The sequence below is a fragment of the Paramisgurnus dabryanus genome, chromosome 6 (genome assembly GCF_030506205.2).
Source record: "Paramisgurnus dabryanus chromosome 6, PD_genome_1.1, whole genome shotgun sequence".
Taxonomy (NCBI): Eukaryota; Metazoa; Chordata; class Actinopteri; order Cypriniformes; family Cobitidae; genus Paramisgurnus; species Paramisgurnus dabryanus.
This window is the reverse complement of record NC_133342.1, coordinates 41,705,934-41,729,256: the sequence shown is the minus strand read 5'-3', so window position 1 is coordinate 41,729,256 and position 23,323 is coordinate 41,705,934.

Genomic DNA, 23,323 nt, shown 5'->3' with positions numbered 1-23,323 from the left:
AACTGCTGCCTCGCCGACTGCTGCCTCGCTAGCCATCTCAATCTTCTCACAGTCCTGTACTGCACTGTCTTCTATTTCCTCACTTTTCCTTTTCACACTTTCCCTTCTCTTGCTTCCTCCTGTTTCTGAAATAACATTGCATTGTTAGTCCTACAACAGTGGTTACACACCAGTCATTTAATACAGAAATATATAAATGGTAACTCATATTTACATTTATATAATTATCTATTAATTATATAATTAAGCAAAGAGCATTTAACGTTTTTGTCTAATTACTTAACATTATTCATACTTATGTAATTTTTAGAAAAGTATGTGTGGTCATTGGCCACTGCATGTAATGGAGTTTCTGTGCTGTTTCTAACTGCAGGACCCTTCCTTCTCTTTGGTTTTGGACGATGTACAAATATTGTTGGAACAGCATCATTCCTCAATTTCTGGCCTTTTTTGGTTCTTGTAAAAAGCTCTTCCTCAAAATGTGCCTTCAGGGTGGTTTATGAGTTACACACACACACACACACACACACACACACACACACACACACACACACACACCATACTTGTCAATCACAATTTTATTGCAGTCATGTGTATATAATAATACTCTCTAAATCTTGATCAACAAGTAATATGTCTCAGCATTGCATATTATTATTAACATAACTTACTGCACACAGTTTTCTGTTATTATAATTTCTTATGATGGTCAGGTCACTTCTGCTGATTTGGGCCAACCATTTTTTTCTCCTGTCAGTATCTTTGGGAAAGCCATACATCCGCATCCCTTTCTCAGAGCGATTGGTGCATCCAAATGCCACACAGCCAACCATAGTAAGACCAAACTATAAAAGTGTTTTCAAACATATTACTGCTTTTATCATCCCAAAAACAGTAACATTTATGAACATTCTTCTCCTTAAAATTAATACATTCAGGGGGAATAAAATGCTACATGATAAAAGAGGTACAAATGTATGGTTGGTTTGTAATTTATATAGAGGTAAGCGTATTTGGACTTACACTTGTCTGTTTGATACTTTACTTTGTAACTGTTTATTCACATAATTCACATTACATGTTAATATTTACTGAAAATAGTTGCTAATAGTTGTTGATGTTCTCCTTCCATAAAGGGATAGTTTGCCCAAAAATGAAACTTCTGTTATTATTTACTCAACCCCCGGTGTTTAAAACCTGTATACAATAATTTGCTCTGATGAACACAAATTAATATATTTGGAAGAAAGTCAGTAACCAAACAGATCTTATCCCCCATTGTATTTTAATTTCCCTATTATGTCAAAAATTTGGAGATGAGGTGTTTGGTTACTGACATTCTTCCAAATATATTTATTTGTGTTCATCAGAGCAAATTTCATACAGGTTTTGAACAACTTGAGGGTGGGTGGGTAAATTAGTATAGAATATTCATGTCTGGGTGAGATATCCCTTTAAACCTATTCAAAACAAATCAAGATCAAATTATGTTTTTAGTGGCCCTGTATTGTATTCTTCCACATTATCAGATTCAATGAATGATGGAGTCTATCCTTTCCCTACTATGTTATATAATAAAATGTTTTGTTGGATGCTGAATACTCTCTCCCTGTTTATACTAGATAATAAAAAGTTTTGTTAAATGCCATTGGTTGCCTTATTTTTAACACTATTTACTAAACATATTTCTTGGGATAATGTTCTATTCTTTATGCATATGTGATTATTTTATTACTAAACTCTGATTTTAATATAGTAAAATTGTAGTAATTATGTTTTTAGCAGATTGATAGCCATGTATATAGTCATATTTTAGCTAGAAAAATAAAAAATAAACTGTGTTTGCTGTAGTTGTTATGGGTAACCACAGTTATCTTGGGGTCGCTATTAACCGTTTAACTTTATTAACTGATTTACTGTATCTCCATAACTCCACAGTAAAAAAAAAATACTATAAATATATTAAGTATAGTAATCAATTCACATACGAAGTTAATATTTACCTAAAATAGCTGAAAATATATGCTGAAGTTGTCTGCCTCGCTTAAACCTATGCAAACAGATTGACAGCCCGCCTCTGTTTGGAACTACAGAACGTTACATGAATCACGTGACCGCGCGGCGGCGAGATCAAAGCGTTTCGTAACTCTGTTATTATATGACTCTGGTAGAAAGGTAATGGAATGGTCACATGACCCAAGCCCCACCCCCAACCTTAACAACAACTAAGTAAAACTTTGTCAATTAATCCAACTCAAACGCGCATCATTTGTCTTATTTTTTTCCGTGTACTTACAGTAGAAGAGACGTGATGTATGATAACTGAGACTTATAACAAAATAATTCGCGAAGACCTTTGAAGAGACAGAGCGCATTTACGCAATATCATTAACTAGTTTATGTAATTTTACATTTAGTTCTACTGAACAGTAGGCTTCTTTTTATATTATCATGTTTCCCTTTACATGGTATGAAACACTATAAAAAGTATGCAATGGTGTTGAATAAATTTCACTGAGAATTTGTATAATATGTTATACTTTTGTAGTAAGGAAATAAAATCATATTGTGAGTGTAAATATTCATAAATTCGAGGAGTTTCTGAGGTGTTTGTCATCGGCAAAATGCGCAGTTTCTTTGTTACTGATTAAAAACCGTTGGCTATGTGATTGTTTAAAATTGACATTTGTTCTATTTATTATTAATTTATTTTTTGCCTACATTTACTCAAATAATATCAATGTGAAAATATAAGTAAATCATATTTCAAGTTAGGCGTAAAACGTACACATTTTTTATGTCAAATAGAAATAATAATAATTTAAAATATGCAATTATTACAGTTTTAAAAACTGAAATATATAACTCTGACCTTTTTAAATATATTGATTAAAATAATCTGTAAATGTAATACTTATATTATTAAGGCGTATACATCAAATAATATATGTACATTTAACAAATAATATATGTTCTATTTTTAGTAATTTATTTTCCAACAAAAAAAAATCACATAACTGCATTAAGAGATTTTATTAAGTTACTTTAATAATTAATTTTAGAGATATTTACAAAGCCACTGAATCCTTTTTAACAGTGTGTACATTATGACCTTACGGTAGACTATTATTAAATGCATATAAATAAAAATATGTAAAACTAAAAAAAAGATCTCATACACGGACTGTATGTAAGCATACGTTTTCTTGTTCGGTCCACGTGGGTTTAAATGCCGTTTTTCTAAAGAAGAATTTTAAAACTTTATTGGTGGTAGTTGAGAAGAATTCTTCTTTCCATTTCTAAATCATTTTGAGCGCAATATAAATGTATCATATTGTTATTCTTATTATATAAGAATACGTATTTTACAACATTTTTAACATATAGAAAATATACGTTAAGCGTGTTGTGTGTATTTCCTAATTATAAGCTTTTGGTGAAATTGCACCAAAACTAAACATGCATGAAACATAAAAAAGTCATTTAAATAAGCAAAAAATCTTTTTTATGAGCTCAAAATTTTGAATTTAATGTGCTATTGCTGAAAATTGCCCATCTCTAAAGGAGAATATTCATCTTTAAAGTTGAAGAAACAAAAAAGTAATGTACTGATAAGCATTCTCAAATATATATATTCTGCAGGCACTCATTTCTCCATAATGATGTAATTTATTTTTTAATAACATATTGTTGCTGTCGGGCAAAGATACTCTCTGGACACCAAGACCATGTCTATGGGTTCAAGAATAACAAAATATTGGCCATTTGAAACTCGAAGGTCATCACTTTATTTTGTCCCATTGTTTTCCATTTTGGGGGTGGTAAAACTCCTGTGCGCTTTGTTCAAATTCATTGAAATTTCGTTCACTTGTAGTTTAGCAAGTATGTATAATACAATTTCAATAATGTTTTTACACTGCACATCGTCTGAGGAAATCCGAAGTTGCGTCGAGGGGAACCAAGCTGACAGCCGCGACATAAGTTGATTGTACTTATAATTTACAAATTGAGTGTACATATATTTTTTTAGTTGAGTGAACTTATAAAATATAGATACACTAAATATATAAATTATAAGTAATTTCAGATTATTTATGTTCATAATTGTAGCCAAACTATTTTGAGTAGAATGTATTATAAGTACACTAACTTTCATTAATATACAGACAAATAAAGCAAACCCAATATTTTCAACTCTTTACTAAAGTTGTTGAAACTTTATTAAAAGTTTTTTGCTCTCCCAAACAAGAGTGCCAGTAATCTAACTCACCATTTGTAACAAAAACAAATTAATCAGAATAGCTGGAAGACAGCATATGCTTACAAACAAGTCAATACTATTTTTTTCATAAAACATTTTCTATTTCTAGGACTCAAGGTATTCATTAAATTCGCAACATCTACTACAGCTGCATTTCACATAATATTAAATGTGTTTTTTCACTCCTAAACACACAGTAACTATGGGTTCACAATAACATCTGAAGAAATCCAACAGTCTTTTACCATGCATTTGCAAGAGCACATCATCTACCAATTACAAATTATACCAGTACTATACAGAACAAAAAACAAATTAATCAGAATAGCTGGAAGACAGCATATGCTTACAAACACTTAAATTGAGTCAATACTAATTTTTTCATAAAACAAGCACCTATTTGTAGGACTCAAGGTATTCATTAAATTCATTCAATTCGCAACATCTTCAGCTGCATTTCACATCATTTAAATGTGCTTTTTCACTCCTAAACACACAATAACAATGGGTTCACAATAACATCTGAAGAAATCCAACAGTCTTTTACCATGCATTTGCAAGAGCACAACATCTACCAATTACAAAATATACCAGTACTATACAAAACAAAAAATATAGTACCAGAACGGTCCACATCTGAAACACAGTGCACATTGAGGACCTGATGCTGAGATTACAAAAACTGCAATGAACATTCAGAAAACAGTAACATTCAAGGAATGCAGTAATAGTAGAAAATATATTTTATGCTTGGCTGAGGTGAAAAATTGGTGTATCAATATAGAAACAGACTTAATGAATAAAATGAAAGGTGTATCTTAAATGTCCACTGAAACATAAGCTCCTCTGAGAATAAAAAAGTGGCAAATGAAAACATTACATCTGTGTGTGGCGCAATGAGGCTGTAACATTCCTACATGAACTAACAAGAAATTTAATTTAAAAGAGCTTCTGTCAAAGTTCAAACGATGAGGAATCATGTGGAAAACACAATTTCATTGTGTCCTCTTCTTATGCAGCAGTAATGGCAAAGACGTCACCAACTGTTTATCTCAAAGCGCTTAACATTCATATGGCGGTAGTGGAGGGATGGATACACTTTGTACATCCTGGCTTTCCAGGATTGCAGTTTTTATTTCAGGTGAATATTCCACAAAATCCAATAAAACTTTAAATGTTCACACCAGTGGCCTAAATGTTCACAAAAGTGGCCTCCAAAACCAGATATAAAAATGAAGCTTAGCAGCATCCAAAAGAGAAGCTGAAGAAATCCTACAGTCCAGCAATTTTGTTCTTTAGTCCAAGGACTGGGGGAAAGCTTTTCTCCTTCCATTTTCAAGAGCACTTTTTGAATAAATTCAAAAGAGCATTTCAGCTGTTTGGGGTAAGCCATGTTCAGTACATAGATGACTCCCAGCATCATTGCACATGCTTGGGCTTCAGATCCAATGTTGTCCAGAATGACTTCTCCTTCGACATAAATGCCAATGTCATCTTGAGCTTTAATTTGTCCACCCTCCTTGATGACATACACGGCCATGGTGGATTTCTGCAGGTCTCTCAGGATGTCATCTCTTTCCATATCCTTTGTATAATATAGGTGACAAAAAAAAACATGAATTTATTTAATAGATTTTGATTAAACATTTCTTTATATTTACAATATAGAATTACACTGGTCAGAAAAAATATTGAAAATATATTTGTGAGTTAAATAAAAGTTTGAGAATGAACAAATCACTGATTTTTAGGTAACACTTTCATGGATTAAAGTGAAAAAAATTCTTCTGACTGAATTTTTTTTAAGGCCAAATCATATTCCTTTAACTGACACTTTATATAAATATGCGAGACAAAAATAATTTTAATGTTTTTTGGCATTAATGCCATATTGAAGTCTCCTGTGGCATATATAGGGTTGCCAACTGTCACTATGAAATACAGGACAAAAGGTGGGCATACCGTAGCAGTGCGAGTATGGTTTTGTGTGAATATATATTAGGACAGGGGTTTTCAAACTTTTTGTGTGTGTGGACCACTATTTGTAATCAAGAATTTTCGCGAACCACCTCATAATACTTATTATAAAATATGTCTACACAAAGTCCTGAATTAATCTGCACATCTAAATAGTCTTACTAGCACTAAAACTATAACTGGTCATCGCATCAGTACAACAGGTTTCTTAACCTTATATCATAATTATTTATATACATATTCTTAGTGTTGGGAAAGTTCACTTTCTACATGAACTAGTTTAGTTCACAGATCACAAATTTTAAAATGAACTAGTTCAGTTCATAGTTCATATTTGAAAATGTTAAACTAGGTCACAGTTCCAAAAATGAACTAATTTATAGTTATTTTTTCCCATATAATTTTTTTAAATGATTGCCATTATACATGGGTTTCATCTGGCGTCACTCTCTTGTCTTCCGCCATTTTGAGGACCTGAAGTGGTCGCAAAAGAACTAGAAGCTATGCCTTCAATATGTTGTGAGCATCAAAATCGCTATTTTTACAACACTAAGAAGGCTCGACAAAACATGATATTTTGCTCGAAGTATCGCCTGTGTCTCTACACGTGAACTCGAGCATTGAGAACATTGTTTGTGAACAAAGAGTTTACTAAAAAGAAGGTTTTGAACAACTGACTTTGGTTGATTTGGCTTCCGCTCGCCGGCATCTTCCCAGTCTAGATGTATCGATCTGCGAATGGAACGTAAGGAGGGAGGAGAGTAAAGATGGATAGCTCCTAAAGCATAGTTCCATATAAATGCACAGATAATTCGTTGTTTTGTCGCAAGTGAAAAACAATATTGACCTTCTAGTTGAAAAAGGAGCCTCATATGAGATTCATTCATTCGCATTCAGAAATCGATTATTTCCGTCTGGCAGGGATGACGAGCAGACACCATAACAGCCAAAATCAGTTGTACAAAACTTTCTTTTTATTAAACTCTGTGTACACAAACAATGTTCTCAATGTTCGCGTTCATGAGTAGAGATCCAGGTGATACTTCGAGCAAAGTTTCATGTTGTGACGCGCCGCCTTAGTGTTGTAAAATAGTGGTAGTTCGGTAGCAGCGAACAGCGGCTGGAAGAACGTATCGGGGATTGAGTAGGCATCACACCCAAACCAAGGTATATTTTTTTAAAGTCGCGTTTCTTTTCATGACAGTCGAGGTGCGACATGTTGTCTTTCGTAGCCATTTCCCGTATCCATAAGAATCATAGACAGTAAAAGATAAGAAATCCGTAAATCGTAGCAAGCCAGCCAATGCTTGTCAGTAGCCTACTGGTACTCGGTAGGTCCTCAAGATGGCGGCATAACGTAAAAAGTCACATGACTGAAACCCATGTATAGCCCATATAGAACCACCAAACAGCAATTATTTGATCAGTTTTAACACTCAAGCTAAATGCGTCAGATTTCATCTTCATGTCCAACTTTAAATCCTTATTCAACCAGTGTTTACATTAGCATTGACTGTCTTTTAATTTTTGTATTTGCTTACACATACCTTGAAAGGATAGCTGGGTGGGGGTCGCACCCCGGGCGAGAAGCGCTGCGAGGCATTGCGTGTTTGACAACTCGCAGGTATTGCACTCCACACGTGCACGTTAAATAGCGGGAGCTTAGTCAAAGTCTATTTCAAGATCCGGAATATGCGTTAGCAGCCTATGTTAATCGTTAACGATTTAGGACAAATATGATGTTATTTAATGTTAAACTATTTGAGTTGTGCGGCAGGAATTTCAGAAGCGTCTGATTTGTTGTGATGACGCATGCAGCATGACTGGTGAACACTGAGTGGTGGCGGTGTTGCCAGATTGGTTGTTTTTTCCACTTCACATTAAGGCCTGTTTACAGTGTGTTTTAGTCGGGTTTTCACCTGGAAGAATATACAAATCTGGCACCCTATTGAACGACGTTAAACTGAGAGAGCGTGCCGTTCACAGGCACCAGAATGAATGAGTTCACAGTAACGTTTATTAGGCAGCAGTACACGTTCGCCCAAAATATGAACGAGTTTGTATATTAAAATATAAATATTCTTATTTTGTCTTTTCAAGGACCACCTGCAGTACCCTCACGGACCACTAGTGGTCCGCGGACCACAGTTTGGGAATGGCCGTATTAGGAGATTAGCGATCTTTTTGACAAACAGCTTAAAACAATACAATGTATAAGTCTTATGCCTACAACATATGTGTTTTTAATAGTTTGTTATTTTACAGCTTTACTTTTAATACAGTCCTTTAATTAAACCATTACAGTACCTTTAATATCCGTTTAAAACAAAACACTTGTGACTCCTGCAATAAGGGTTAAAAATGTCATCCCATCATCTACTTGTGACATACTAAAAAAATAGATTCTGCAAGATGTAGTTTGCAGGGCATTTGAGATTAAGGTGAAACACCTAAATAACTCATTATCTAAAAAGAAAATATGAATCACCATCTTTAATAAATCTTTTTATTAAAGGTATAACAGAAGATTTTCGTTTTCCAGGTGGATCACCTCAATTATTGGTCACCCCAGATGTCAATCATTCTGATTATATGTTGACGTATAACCGTCGTACGTGCTCGCCTCGAGATTCGCTTTCTGCACATGCACACTTCCATATGTATGTGTGTTGTGCTACAGTTTAACTGAAGAGGTACTGTTCTTACTGGGCTTTTTATTATTATTACAGTGCATTGAAAATGCGCTGTACTGTTCTTACTGGGCTTTTTATTATTATTATTAGTGGTGCTTGCATTTATGCAAAGCATCACTATTATTATTGCTCATACTTATTATTAGTGGTGCTTGCATTTATGCAAAGCATCACTATTATTATTGCTCATACTTATTATTATATCTTATTATTCTTATGTCTGCACACTTTTTCGGCGCGTAACTCGTCCCGCACGGTTTGCCACAGTCCCATGAAAGAGGGCTCAAATCGACCGGATTATTAAGGAGAGGTGTGCTATGACTTTTATAAGCGATCGGGGGCAGGATTTTCGAAAGGGGGGCGAAAAACCACCCGAAAAATCCCATTGACTTAACATTGGGCCGAACTTTGACGGGTCATAGCTCCGCTTGAGGATTTTGTAGAAACATGTAGGTTACAACATTTGAAGAGGGTGATAGACTCTGTAAGAACATACATCACATTGGGGTGTAAGCTGTACCCCTGGGGTGTAAGAGGCACCCGAAAATTCCCATTGACTTATAATGGGGCAGGAAACATGCCCATATAAGGGAATAAAAAAGTTCCAGATGGGATATCTTCGCTTTACAATATCGTAGAGACATGGGGGTGGGCTCATTTTACTCAGACATCCAATCAATTTACCAGGATAGTCCCAGAGCTATTAAGCCACGCCCCTAGCAACCACTTTTAAGCACCCTAGCAACATAAAATTCAAACAGTTATATCTTGACATCAGAACATCGTAGAATCATGGGGGTTGGACCGTTTTACTCATGACTCGGAGGGTAATCACTGGCCGCATCATTGGCCACGCCCAAGCCACGCCCCTAGCAACCAAATTGGAGCACCCTAGCAACCGAATAAACAAATCCTTATTTCTCCGCATCAGAACATCGTAGAGACACGGGGGTTGGACCATTTTACTTGTGACTCAGAGCGTAATAACTTGCGACATCATTGGCCACTCCCAAGCCACGCCCCTAGCAACCAAATTGGAGCACCCTAGCAACCGAATAAACAAATCCTTATTTCTCCGCATCAGAACATCGTAGAGACACGGGGGTTGGACCATTTTACTTGTGACTCAGAGCGTAATAACTTGCGACATCATTGGCCACTCTCAAGCCACGCCCCTAGCAACCAAATATGAGCACCCTAGCAACCGAATAAACAAAGCCTTATATCTCTGCATCAGAACATCATAGAATCACGGGGGTTGGACCGTTTTACTCGTGACTCGGAGGGTAATCACTGGCCGCATCATTGGCCACTCCCAAGCCACGCCCCTAGCAACCAAATTGGAGCACCCTAGCAACCAAATAAACAAACCCTTATTTCTCCGCATCAGAACATCGTAGAGACACGGGGGTTGGACCATTTTACTTGTGACTCAGAGCGTAATAACTTGCGACATCATTGGCCACTCCCAAGCCACGCCCCTAGCAACCAAATATAGTACCCTAGCAACAGAGTAAACAAAGCCTTATATCTCCGCATCAGAACATCGTAGAGACATGGGGTTTGGACCGTTTGACTCGTGACTCGGAGGGTAATCACTAGTGGATGCCATTTTTTTCCCTAGCAACCAAATACAGTACCCTAGCAACAGAGTAAACAAAGCCTTATATCTCTGCTTCAGAACATCGTAGAGACACGGGGGTTGGACCATTTTACTTGTGACTCGGCATGTAATCACTAGTGGGTGCCATTTTTTTCCCTAGCAACCAAATACAGTACCCTAGCAACAGAGTAAACAAAGCCTTATATCTCCACATCAGAACATCATAGAGACACAGGGTTTGGACCGTTTGACTCGTGACTCGGAGGGTAATCACTAGTGGATGCCATTTTTTCCCCTAGCAACCAAATACAGTACCCTAGCAACAGAGTAAACAAATCCTTATATCTCTGCTTCAGAACATCGTAGAGACACGGGGTTTGGACCGTTTGACTCAGGACGTCCCCCACAATGGGGTGTAAGGTTACCATAGCAACCATTTTGGGCACCCTAGCAACCTATACCATAGACTGCCATTATAAAATGCCCGGATGGATATCTTTGCACCAGAGTGTCATAGAGACATGGGGGTGGGCTCATTTTACTCAGGCATCCAATCAGTCTCTCAGGATCCTTACAGTAGAGACACGGGGGTTGGACCGTTTTACTTGTGACTAGGGGTGTAACAATTGGGCACATCATTGGCCACTCCCAAGCCACGCCCCTAGCAACCAAATTTGAGCACACTAGCAACCGAATAAACAAAGCCTTATATCTCCGCACCAGAACATCGTAGAGACACGGGGTTTGGACCGTTTTACTTGTGACTCGGAGTGTAATCACTGGGCACATCATTGGCCACTCCCAAGCCACGCCCCTAGCAACCAAATACAGTACCCTAGCAACCGAATAAACAAAGCCTTATATCTCTGCATCAGAACATCGTTAAGACACGGGGGTTGGACCGTATGACTCGTGACTCAGAGTGTAATCATTATGGGATGCCACATTTTTCCCTAGCAACCAAATACAGTACCCTAGCAACCGGATAAACACAGCCTTATATCTCCACATCAGAACATCGTACAGACACGGGAGTTGGATCGTTTAACTTTTGGCTTGGAGTATAATCATATATGGTCCCCAGAATTTTGCCACGGCAAGCACCACTCACATTTTCTTCAGGAAATGTACCTATCTAGTTATTATTATTATTATTCTTCCAACCAAATTTCCGCAATTAATACGGCTCGAACCGTTTAACTTAGAAACTTCATTCAAACTCTCAAACGTGCGGACTATTCGGGAATAGTGTGCTATGACTTTTATAAGCAATCGGGGGTACGGTCTACGCCCCAGGGGCGAAAAAGCAGCCGAAAAATCCCATAGACTTAACATTGCGACAAACTTTGACGAGTCGTAGCTCAGACCTAGGATTTCACAGAAACTTGTGACTTGCCACATTTGAAGAGGCTGGCAGGCTCTGTAAGAACATACCTCACAATGGGGTGTAAGTTGTACCCCTGGGGTGTAATGCTGCGTTCCAGAGCCCATCCAAACCAGTGGGATGTAGGACTTATCCTACCTCCAACTAGGAAAAGTGAACTGGAATGCCTGTCGAAGTGGAACCTCCTACCGGCGAACTCGGGGGAGTTCGACCTACCCCGACTTCAAAAAAGTAAGTCGGAGGACAATGGCGGCGCCCATAGATCGCGTCGTCGTGAGAGGATATCTTCAAGGAATAGACTATAAATTGTACTTCTCTGCTTGTAGGGTCGTTTTAGACACTGTAATTTTAACACAACTTGTTTTTTATAATATGGCGTGAAATTATGTCGTTATTATCTGTTATCATGAAAATACGGTAAAAATATACCAAGTTACTTAGCGACATGCAGCGCTTTTATATAATGGCTCCAGAACACTTTTTAAAGATGTTTAACTTGATGTTTTACTGTAGTGTGAACTGCACAGTTCGGACAGACGTTTAAAAGTTATGTAGTCTGTACGAGCCTTAAGAAGACCGGTCGGTCGTCCATGTTTTCTGTTTACGTTCCACTTCAAATGCCTGGAACGCTTTGAAGTAGGAGCTAGGACACTTCAAGAAGGATAAGTCCCACGTCCCACTGGTTTGGATGGGCTCTGGAACGCAGCATAAGAGGTCCCCAAATTTCCCCATAGACTTATAATGGGGCAGGAATCATGCCCATATAAGGAACTAAAAACGTCCCGAATGGGATATCTTTGCAGCGCAGTGTCATAGAGACATGGGGGTGGGCTCATTTTACTCAGGCATCCAATCAGTCCCTTAGGATCCTTATTGAGCTATCAAGCCACGCCCCTAGCAACCATTTTGGGCACCCTAGCAACATCTCCCATAGACTGCCATTATAAAATGCCCAGATGGATATCTTTGCAGCACAGTGTCACAGAGACATGGTGGTGGGCTCATTTTACTCAGGCATCCAATCAGTCTCTCACCATCCTTATTGAGGTATTAAGCCACGCCCCTAGCAACCAAATATGAACAGCCTAGCAACATAATAAACAAAGCCTTATATCTCTGGATCCGGACATCATAGAGACATGGGGGTCGGGTCTTTGGGTCATATTAGCTTCATGCTAGCTTCATGCTAAGTCATGCTAGCTTCGTGCTAGTTTCATGCTAGCTTTATGCTAATTTTATAATAAATCTTGCTAACTTAATGTTAAATCATGCTAGCTTCATGTTAAATCTTGTTAGCTTCATGCTAAATCATGCTAGCTTCATGCTAATCATGCTAGCATCATCTTAATCATGCTAGCATAATGCTAATAATGCTAGGATCATGCTAATTTCATGCTAACTTCATGGTCATCATGTTAGCATCATGCTAGCTTTATGCAAATTATGCTAGCTTCATGCTAATCATACTAACATCATGTTAGCTTTATGCTAATCATGATAACATCATGCTAGCTTCATGCTAATCATACTAGCATCGTGCTAGCTTCATGCTAATCATGCTAGCATCGTGCTAGCTTCATGTTAATCATGCTAACATCGTGCTAGCTTCATGGTAATCATGCTAGCATCGTGCTAGCTTCATGCTAGCATCATGCTAATCATGCTAGCATCATGCTAATCATGTTAGCATCATGCTAGCTTCATGCTAATCATGCTAACATCATGCTAGCTTCATGCTAATCATGCTAGCATCATGCTAACTTCATGCTAATCATGTTAGCATCATGCTAGCTTCATGCTAATCATGCTAGCTTCATGCTAATCATGCTAACATCATGCTAGCTTCATGCTAATCATGCTAGCATCATGCTAGCATCATGCTAGCTTCATGCTAGTCATGCTAGCTTCATGCTAATCATGCTAGCATCATGCTAATCATGCTAGCTTCATGCTAGCTTCATGGTAATCATGCTAGCATCATGCTAGCTTCATGCTAATCATGCTAGCTTCATGCTAGTCATGCTAGCTTAATGCTAGCTTCATGGTAATCATGCTAATCATGCTTGGCTTAATGTTAATCATGCTAGCTTCGTGTTTATCATGATAACATTACGCTAGCTTCATGCTAATCATGCTAGCATCGTGCTAGCTTCATGCTAATCATGCTAACATCGTGCTAGCTTCATGCTAATCATGCTAGCATCGTGCTAGCTTCATGCTAATCATGCTAGCATCGTGCTAGCTTCATGCTAATCATGCTAGCATCGTGCTAGCTTCATGCTAGCATCATGCTAATCATGCTAGCTTCATGCTAATCATGTTAGCATCATGCTAGCTTCATGCTAATCATGCTAACTTCATGCTAACTTCATGCTAATCATGCTATTCATGCTAACATCATGCTAGCTTCATGCTAATCATGCTAGCATCATGCTAGCTTCATGCTAATCATGCTAGCTTCATGCTAATCATGCTACCATCATGTTAGCTTCATGCTAGTCATGCTAGCATCATGCTAGCTTCATGCTAGTCATGCTAGCTTCATGCTAATCATGCTAACATCATGCTAACGTCATGCTGAATCATGCTAATCATGCTAGCATCATATTTCATCATGATAACTTTTTTAAATCATGCTAGCTTCACACTAAAACATGTCAACAGCCAGGTAAACTACTAGACTAAATTTCTTTTACATTTCTGTCAATCAGCTTTTTGCATTTTCATGCACTGGTAATTCCTTGGGAATTGCATATCTAGTTCATTTTAGCATTTACTAATACCTTTTTTTAATCAAAGTTAAAACTGTTAACATTAGTTAAAGGCAGGATAGGCAGGAATTATCTAAAAACTTTTTTACAAATTTGTTTAAACTGTCTTTATATACCAATACATAATTAAAACGTAAGTACTCTGAAAAAGAGTATAAAACTCGAGTGTTTGTAGACCTTTCATGACTGTTTGTGAATGCACCATGAACTAACATCAATTACTGTAATGACATAAACAAGAATTAATTAATGCTTATATACTCTATATTTTTCATTGTTTGTTCATGTTATATAATGCATTTACTAATGTGTACAAATACATCATTTTTGAAAAGTGTTACAGAAATGTGTATATTATAGTATTCAGTACACATAAACGAATAATGAAGGGTCTGTTCTGTTAACAAAGCAGCTAACAGTCACAGCTCTAATGGAGTATGTATGAATATAAACCCTGAACGAGTAACTTGAGTCAAACTAGTGTACAATTCGCACAGGGTATAATGTAGCCTAGTAACCTTGTGCGCATTAAGCACTGTTGTTTGTGTTTCAATGGCTTAAATCACTTGTTTTTAAACTGCAGTGCTTAAAAACATTAATAAACGTTAAGTTTTTGTGACCGCATGCAAATGCTACTGCAAGAACCGACAGGTGGATGACATCAAAGTGCCACGAGAGAATTTCGGAATCAGTCTCTTCTTATGATTTCTCGAATAACTCACGGAATTTGGATGTCATCTGCCTCTTGGTTCTTGTGGCGCCACATGACGTTTAGCCATGAGTTTAATAAACCAGTTGTATCAGCCACTGGTTAGATCAGTGTAGCAGTCAAAAACCATAAACTGTAAAAAAAAGACGCCTGTTCGCTCTCTTCCATTGGTGAAAAGTGAAGCCGTCAGTGTCCCGATATGGCGCTGACAGCTTGGGTCTTGAGTCTGCGCAGTAGCGATTTTGGGAGCAGTCCTAAGCAGGAAGTAAAGCCGTGAAATCAAGACCCCGCCCTCGCAGAATGCGCATATCACACGATATCACAGCTGTGACTAATCATGATGTTACACCACCGTTTTTACGCAATCAAGACGTTTTGGCTTCACTTTTCAGGGCTTGTGCAGCACGCTTGTCAAAAACGATCACGTACGAGACCCCTATGCATACTGTGCAAACTCAAAGACACGCAAGTTACCTGGCTGTTAGATTTTTTTGCCCACGAACTGAAGAACTTGCCAATCTTCCTCATTTCGCCAAGCCAATCTCCATTTGTCTTTTACACCTTTATCGATCTCCAAAACATCGGAACGGTAAATACACGTCATCTTTATGAAAAGTGAATTTTATAATTGACGGAGATCCGTCGTAGCGCCCGAGAACTTTGATCCATGCACTTTACAATAAGGTTTATTAGTTAACATTAGTTAATGTTTTAACTAACATCAACAAACAATGAGTAATACATTTGTTCATGGTGCATTAACTAAAGTTAACAAGCTTTTAATAAAGTATTAGTAATTGCTGAAATTAACATGAACAAAGATTAATAAATGCTGTATAAGTGCAGTTCATTATTAGTTAATGTTAACTAATGCAGTTAACTAATGAACCTTATTGTAAAGTGTTACAGATTTTTTGTTTTTATTGCATTGTGGAAAATATCCCAACTTTTCCGGAAATAGAACAGAGACACAAAAGTCAGAATGGATTGAGAGATTAACTAAGGGTGCACTCACATTATCCAAACCATGCCCCAGCGCAATTGTCACCCCTCCCTACTCCCCCAGATGCACGCACGCACACACACTGTAATTTTATGGATCCGAGCAAAACGCTCTCTTAACACTGGAACCCACCGTAATGATAAGTCTGTGTTTTTTATGTAAGCAATAAGGTTCGAGAGGCTGTGCTGTATCGTGAATAAGTAACGGCTGAAGGGCATTGTTAGGCACGATGCGAAAAGAAAATCGAATGTTAACCCACAGAACGAATATTCGAATTTTTTGGTCCAGCCCTAGTTTTAAGGAACATGCCCACATTTTGGGAATTTAGCTTATTCACTGTATCCCCCAGTTAGATAAGTCCATACATACCTTTCTCATCTCCGTGCATGCTGTAACCTTGTCTGAAGCAGCCCCGCTAGCTTAGCTAAGCACAAAGACTGGAAGTAAATAGCTCCACCTAGCAAACTGCTGACAAAATAACACAAACATTTTACTATTTATGTGTTGCGATTTGTATACTCACACCATGTACAAATAACAAGGTCATATGAGACACAGTCATCTTTTAACAGTATATATAATGGGAACTATATTTTCAGAAGGCGAAGCACTGCTACTTGGGCAGAGTGGGACAACTCTGACCGAACTCTCTGCTCCTCAGCAGGGGGCTTCTCGTGTGCTGCGAGCAAATCACTGCACCCAAGTAGCAGTGCTTCGCCTTCTGTGAATATAGTTCCCATTATATATACTGTTAAAAGATGACTGTGTCTCGTATGACCATGTTATTTGTACATGGTGTGAGTATACAAAAATCAAAACACATAAATAGGAAAATATTCGCGTTATTTTGTCACTTATTGGGAGCAGTTTGCTAGCTGGAGCCATTCACTTCCAGTCTTTGTGCTAAGCTAAGCTAGGGGGGGCTGCGCCAGACAGAGTTACAGCACGCACGGATATGAGAATGTATGTATGGACTTATCTAACTCTAGGGGATACTGTGAATAAGCCAAATTCGCAAAATGTGAGCGTGTTCCTTTAAAATGTTATAGCCAATTAATGAAAATCTCCAGACACAGACAAATGTACATTATCCTGTGACAACACAAAGTTGGTCAGAGTCTGTTAATAGTTGTTGGATGGATGGTCGGAGTTCTTGAATGCACCAGGGTGGGTTTAGAAAATGGTATCTGCTTTGGAAACTGTGCAGCAAATTGTTGATTTTTATACAAATATTCTCAACCTAGAGCATTTTCAAGTTTTACATTAGTTGATTTAAATAAACAGCAGGCTTCCACACTATAATTTTACTATGCATTAGGCTTGTTTTTGGCGAGTGCCCCTTTAAATCACATTGTGAAAGCCATTTTCTTTTAACTAGTGGGTTAGTGGCATTAGGATCTTAAAACATTTTTTATATTACAAGACAGTACATCTGACTGACAAATGCAATTACAATGACTTGCCTCATACTCCCGGATTAAATGTCCATCATCCTCACCAAGGTAGATGCAAAGTGCCTTGAGGACTGCTGCCCTTTTAAGATTGATGTCACTTGTAGCCTGTGTAAAAGGATTACAACAATTACTAATAAATGATTAAAAATGTCTCGAAACTGTTGAATATTTACAACCTGTGGTAACCTCAAAAACATATACACAATGACTTCATTAGACATTCTGCCCTCTTGAGCTAAAGAATGTTAGTGTAATGTGACTTAATTTTAATAAAATATCAGGTCTGAATGTATAGGGTGATAGCACTATAACTTCTTATTCAAGTAAGTTTCACTGAGAGCAATGGTCTTTTCTTCACTGTTTACACCTAGAAGCTCCTACTGTAGATAAACTAGTCAGATCTGCTGACTACTGAGGATTAAGTGTCTTGCTCAAGGCAGGTTATACTCTTTTACATTACCCACCTGGGGATTATGCATTTACTGATGTGAAAAAATACAACCTTTTTGTAAAATGTTACAGAAATGTATATTTCATATTATTCAGAACACATAAACAAATAATTCAGGGTTTGCTCTGTTTACAGTCATAGCTCTAAATCAGTATAAATATAAACCCTGAATGAGCAACTCGAATTAAACTCATGTACAATTCGACATACAAATCTTATTAAAAGGTAGAAAATTGATTTAGTTAAGAGCAGAGAGATTTTCTGCTGTTTGATTAACACCAGTGACAGACAGGAGCAAAATTAGGTAACTTTAAGACCCAATTCCCGATCTAATACACTGTTACACATGCGTTTTCTCTTTTAGCTGTTTACATTCTCTTAATACCTAAATGTTTGTGTTTATGAGGATACTTGCAAAAGATGGGAATTTGGTGTATGCATTTAAGGCTAATACAGCAGCAAAAATACTCACAAGCTCAATGAAAAGCGGTTGCGCGGCTTGCATGTTCCTCTCAAACAGAAACAGCGGGCACATATAGCACTGTTGTTTGTGCTTCAGCAGCTTAATCACTTAATTTAAACCTGCGGTGCTTACATATGTGCACGAATGTTAAGCTTTTGCGACCATGCGCACAGCAATGTGATGTGGGTGCGTTACCTCGAATGAGAAAATTCTACAAGTTAAGTGTGTGCGCTCAATCTTCACAGACTGCTTTAACTTTGTCAGGCAGCAAATCAGGTGACTATAAATTGTAAAATATAACCCGCCAAACTGGCTAGTGATTTGACATCTTTATCACAATAGCTGGACATGATTTTCATAATTTCATTTACTGCTACCCTGTTGCAGACCCCCCCTCACCCCTCAATTTTTAAAAACTCATCGGATCTAGACGAATCACAAGAATGACCTATTGTGAGCAAATATGGCAACATGCAAAGTGAAAGTGTTATTTGCACAGTACAAAATGTTTTAGTAGCATTGTGTTTTTGCTTTGCATGACTGAGAAGATGAAATCAGGAAGCAAAACGTGAGCATCTGCGTTTTTGCCTGTCTAATGAAACACTACCATGGAGTTTAAAATGAAAAAGGGTCGGCAGCGTTTTCAAACTTCTCCGTTTTAAGTGTTCACATTAGCAGTTCAGTCTAGATCAGTGGTCACCAATCCTGGTCCTGGAGGGCCGGTGTGTCTGCAGAGTTTAGCTCCAACCCTAATCAAACACACCTGAAGCAGCTAATTAAGGTGCTTCAGGTGTGTTTGATTAGGGTTGGAGCTAAACTCTGCAGACACACCGGCCCTCCAGGACCAGGATTGGTGACCACTGGTCTAGATGGTAGTTGCAAATGTAGCAAAATGTCTCAGTTTTTAAACAAAAATGTAGTATTGGGGATGTAGCCTTAGGAACCTTGCTTTTTACAAATAATCAAGGCTGGCACTAGACAGGTACATTTCAAGTTTCTTCACAGTATATATTATATTTTCTACTACAATGTAAAAACATGTTTACCTCTTGCAAGATTGCCAGATGTTTGGCTAGCTTTGGGCCAGAAACACCTCCCTTCTTCTTGAAAATAGATGTCAGCTGGAGTAAATGGCTGTCCAACTGAGCCATGAAGGTTGTTTCAAGTGGGATTGTTGTTATGCGCTGGAATTCAGCATTTATCTATTACACACACAAAAAACAAGAACAAAAGAAAACGAGCATTGTGATCAGCCATCATTGTAATGTTATTATGTAGCTACTATATTATTAAAAGATATATTCTAACTTTCACCTTATTATCCAAGACTGTCTCTGATAGCATGTATTGGGGTATTGGTGTACAGTGTATTCTAGCCAGACATATTGCTATCAATCAAGGGTAATGGCAAGAAATCAAAACTGGACCAGCAGCCTGCATCCTTATTTAAAAAACCTTAATATTATTTTTTATAATGGGTCAAAGTGTGAGGACTCTGCCATAATCTGGTTTGGTAATTATATCTAGTTGTGTATGGCAGGGTCCTGACAGTACAATGTTTTGTGTGGGAGAACGTGGTTTTGATATTGTCATATCAGACCACGTTTTTCCCATGTCTTGTGACTTTTCCCCGCTCCCTTGTATTCTCTTGTCATTGTGTGTTATTTTTTCCCCGCTCCCTTGCATTTTCCAGTCTTTGTTTTTATGTCTTGTTTAGTCTAGTGTTCTGTTCATGCATATATATATTTATATATATTTATATATTTATATATGTTTATATATATATAAATATATTTATGGTTTTGTCTTGTTGGTACTGTGGTTGTCTTGTGTTTGTATGTGTTTTACAGGTTCACGTGTGCTTCCCTCACAGGTGTTCCTGTTCAGTGTGATTGCCTCCTCTCGTCTTCCTCACCTGTTGCTTGTTATCCTCTCGTCTGATCTGTGTATTTAATCCCTGTGTGTCTAGTGTGTCTTTGCAAGTTCGTTTGTCAATATCAGTTTGTCAATGTCAGTACTGTGTATGTACTCGCCCGTTACTAGCTTTGCTAGTTTCTAGTTTAGTCTTGTTGTGTGCTTTTGATACGTCTAGTTTGTTCATCTATTGTTTCCCTTATTCTGTACTCACTGCTGCCCAGGAATCATTCTCTAGATACTGTTTCTGTGATCGCTGACTGTTATAGAGACTGCTTTCTCCATCTTCCTGTTTAAGGACTGCAGTGCTATCTTCCAAGTTGTCCACTGCTCTGCTCTCCTCCTCAGCTCCGACTGCCAGTTGGTTGGGCGCTGTCCAGCGTACCCATTCAGGGCCTGCAGCCGCGGTCCAGCTTGGCTGGTGTATTCACCGCGGCATTGGTTCATCTCACCCTGTTTCCCCTCAGAGGATCATTTACCCCGTCAGTAAGCAGTGGAACATTTTGTGGTGTTGTGGAATTAATTAACTGTTGTACTATACTCTCTCCCACCGTTCGTTTGTCTGGCCGGAGCCCGAACGTGTGTGGCTTGTCTCCCCAGTGTCTGTGTGTGCTCCTCGCCCTAGCCGTCCGCCTCGGAGTGGCCTTTGCGCCCAGACGTGCCATTGTCTGTTTACTTTCAATTTCTGTTAAATAAACATTTTTGTTATCCGCACTGGGATCCATTTGCCTGTTTTCCCCCACCCTAACAGTACGAACTTGCCATAACTGGATCCCGCGGAAATGGACCTATCCTGGTCTGACTACAGAAGCTGCCAAGCGCATGTCCTGTTCGGCCTCCGGCAGAAGGGGGCCAATGTGAAGGATTTCGCTATGGACTTTTTGAGATCTGCCAAGTACTCCGGCTTCAACGAGGCAGAGTTAAAGGTAATTTTCAACAGCTGCCTCGACAAGCCCCTCACTACGGCAGAGCAAAGGACCCTGAAACCCCTGGGCTTCCCGGATACAGTGGAGTACTTGATGAACCGTGAAGAGCCAGGGGATTCTACTGACACACCTCATCCTGTCCCTTTGCCTTCCATCCCGGAGGGCTGTGTTGTCGGGGTGATGACCCAGGAGTTCTCTGCGCCCTCCACATCGAGTCCGGTAAGCTCCGCCCCGCCAGTCAGCCTTCGGGGTAAAAGAGAGCGAAGAGTGTCCTGGGAATCTGCATCGGAAGGGTCTTCTACCGAGCCTATTGTTCCCACCACACCACCTCCTGCCATCGCTCTCACTGCACCGCGCCCAAAGAAGAAGAAGAGGAAGAAGGGCTCCTCCGCTCTTCAGCCAGCTGCCACCCCTCAGTCCGCTGATAAGCAGCAGCCTCTGCCTTCGCCGGTGCAGCCTCAGCCAGGGTCTATCCAGCCTGTGTCGTCTCCGCAGCCGTCCGCTGCGCTCCCTGTCATTGATCCTGTGTCGTCTCTGCAGCCGCCCGCTGCACCCCCCGTCATTGTCTCTGCCTCGTCTCCGCTGCCGTCTGCAGCGGCTCCTGTGACTATTCCTGTCTCGCCTCCGCAGCCGTCCGCTGCGCCCCCTGTCACAGTCTCCATGTCGTCTTCGCTGCCGGACGCAGCGCCCCCTGTCATTGTCACTGTCTCCATGTCGTCTCCGCCGCCAGACGCGGCGCCCCCTGTCATTGTCCCTGCCTCGTCTCCGCTGCCGGCCGCAGCGCCCCCTGTCACTGTTCCTGTTTCCCCTCAGCCTGTAAACCCTGACCTAGTTGTTCCTGCCTTGCCCCAAGCTGTTTCCTCCCCACGGAACCCTGTTAGGCCTGCCCGGCCTCCACGTACCCAACCCTCAGCTACTCCCCGGGGTCAGAAGGCTCGCCCAGTTCCCAGTCCCATCCCTCCTCCTGTGAACGTTGTTGTTCCCCCGCCCCCCCTCCCTTGTTTGTTGTTCTTGTTGTCCCACCCGAATCCTCTAGTTGTTCTGTCTTGTCTTCCCTTGTTAGTGTTTGTCATGTTTTCGTGGGTGCTGTCCAGTGTCCAGTCTGTCTTGTCCTGTGTCTCTCCTTGAGGGCCGCCAGGTGGCGTCCCTTGAGGGGAGGGTCCTGTGAGGACTCTGCCATAATCTGGTTTGGTAATTATATCTAGTTGTGTATGGCAGGGTCCTGACAGTACAATGTTTTGTGTGGGAGAACGTGGTTTTGATATTGTCATATCAGACCACGTTTTTCCCATGTCTTGTGACTTTTCCCCGCTCCCTTGTATTCTCTTGTCATTGTGTGTTATTTTTCCCCCGCTCCCTTGCATTTTCCAGTCTTTGTTTTTATGTCTTGTTTAGTCTAGTGTTCTGTTCATGCATATATATATTTATATATATTTATATATTTATATATGTTTATATATATATAAATATATTTATGGTTTTGTCTTGTTGGTACTGTGGTTGTCTTGTGTTTGTATGTGTTTTACAGGTTCACGTGTGCTTCCCTCACAGGTGTTCCTGTTCAGTGTGATTGCCTCCTCTCGTCTTCCTCACCTGTTGCTTGTTATCCTCTCGTCTGATCTGTGTATTTAATCCCTGTGTGTCTAGTGTGTCTTTGCAAGTTCGTTTGTCAATATCAGTTTGTCAATGTCAGTACTGTGTATGTACTCGCCCG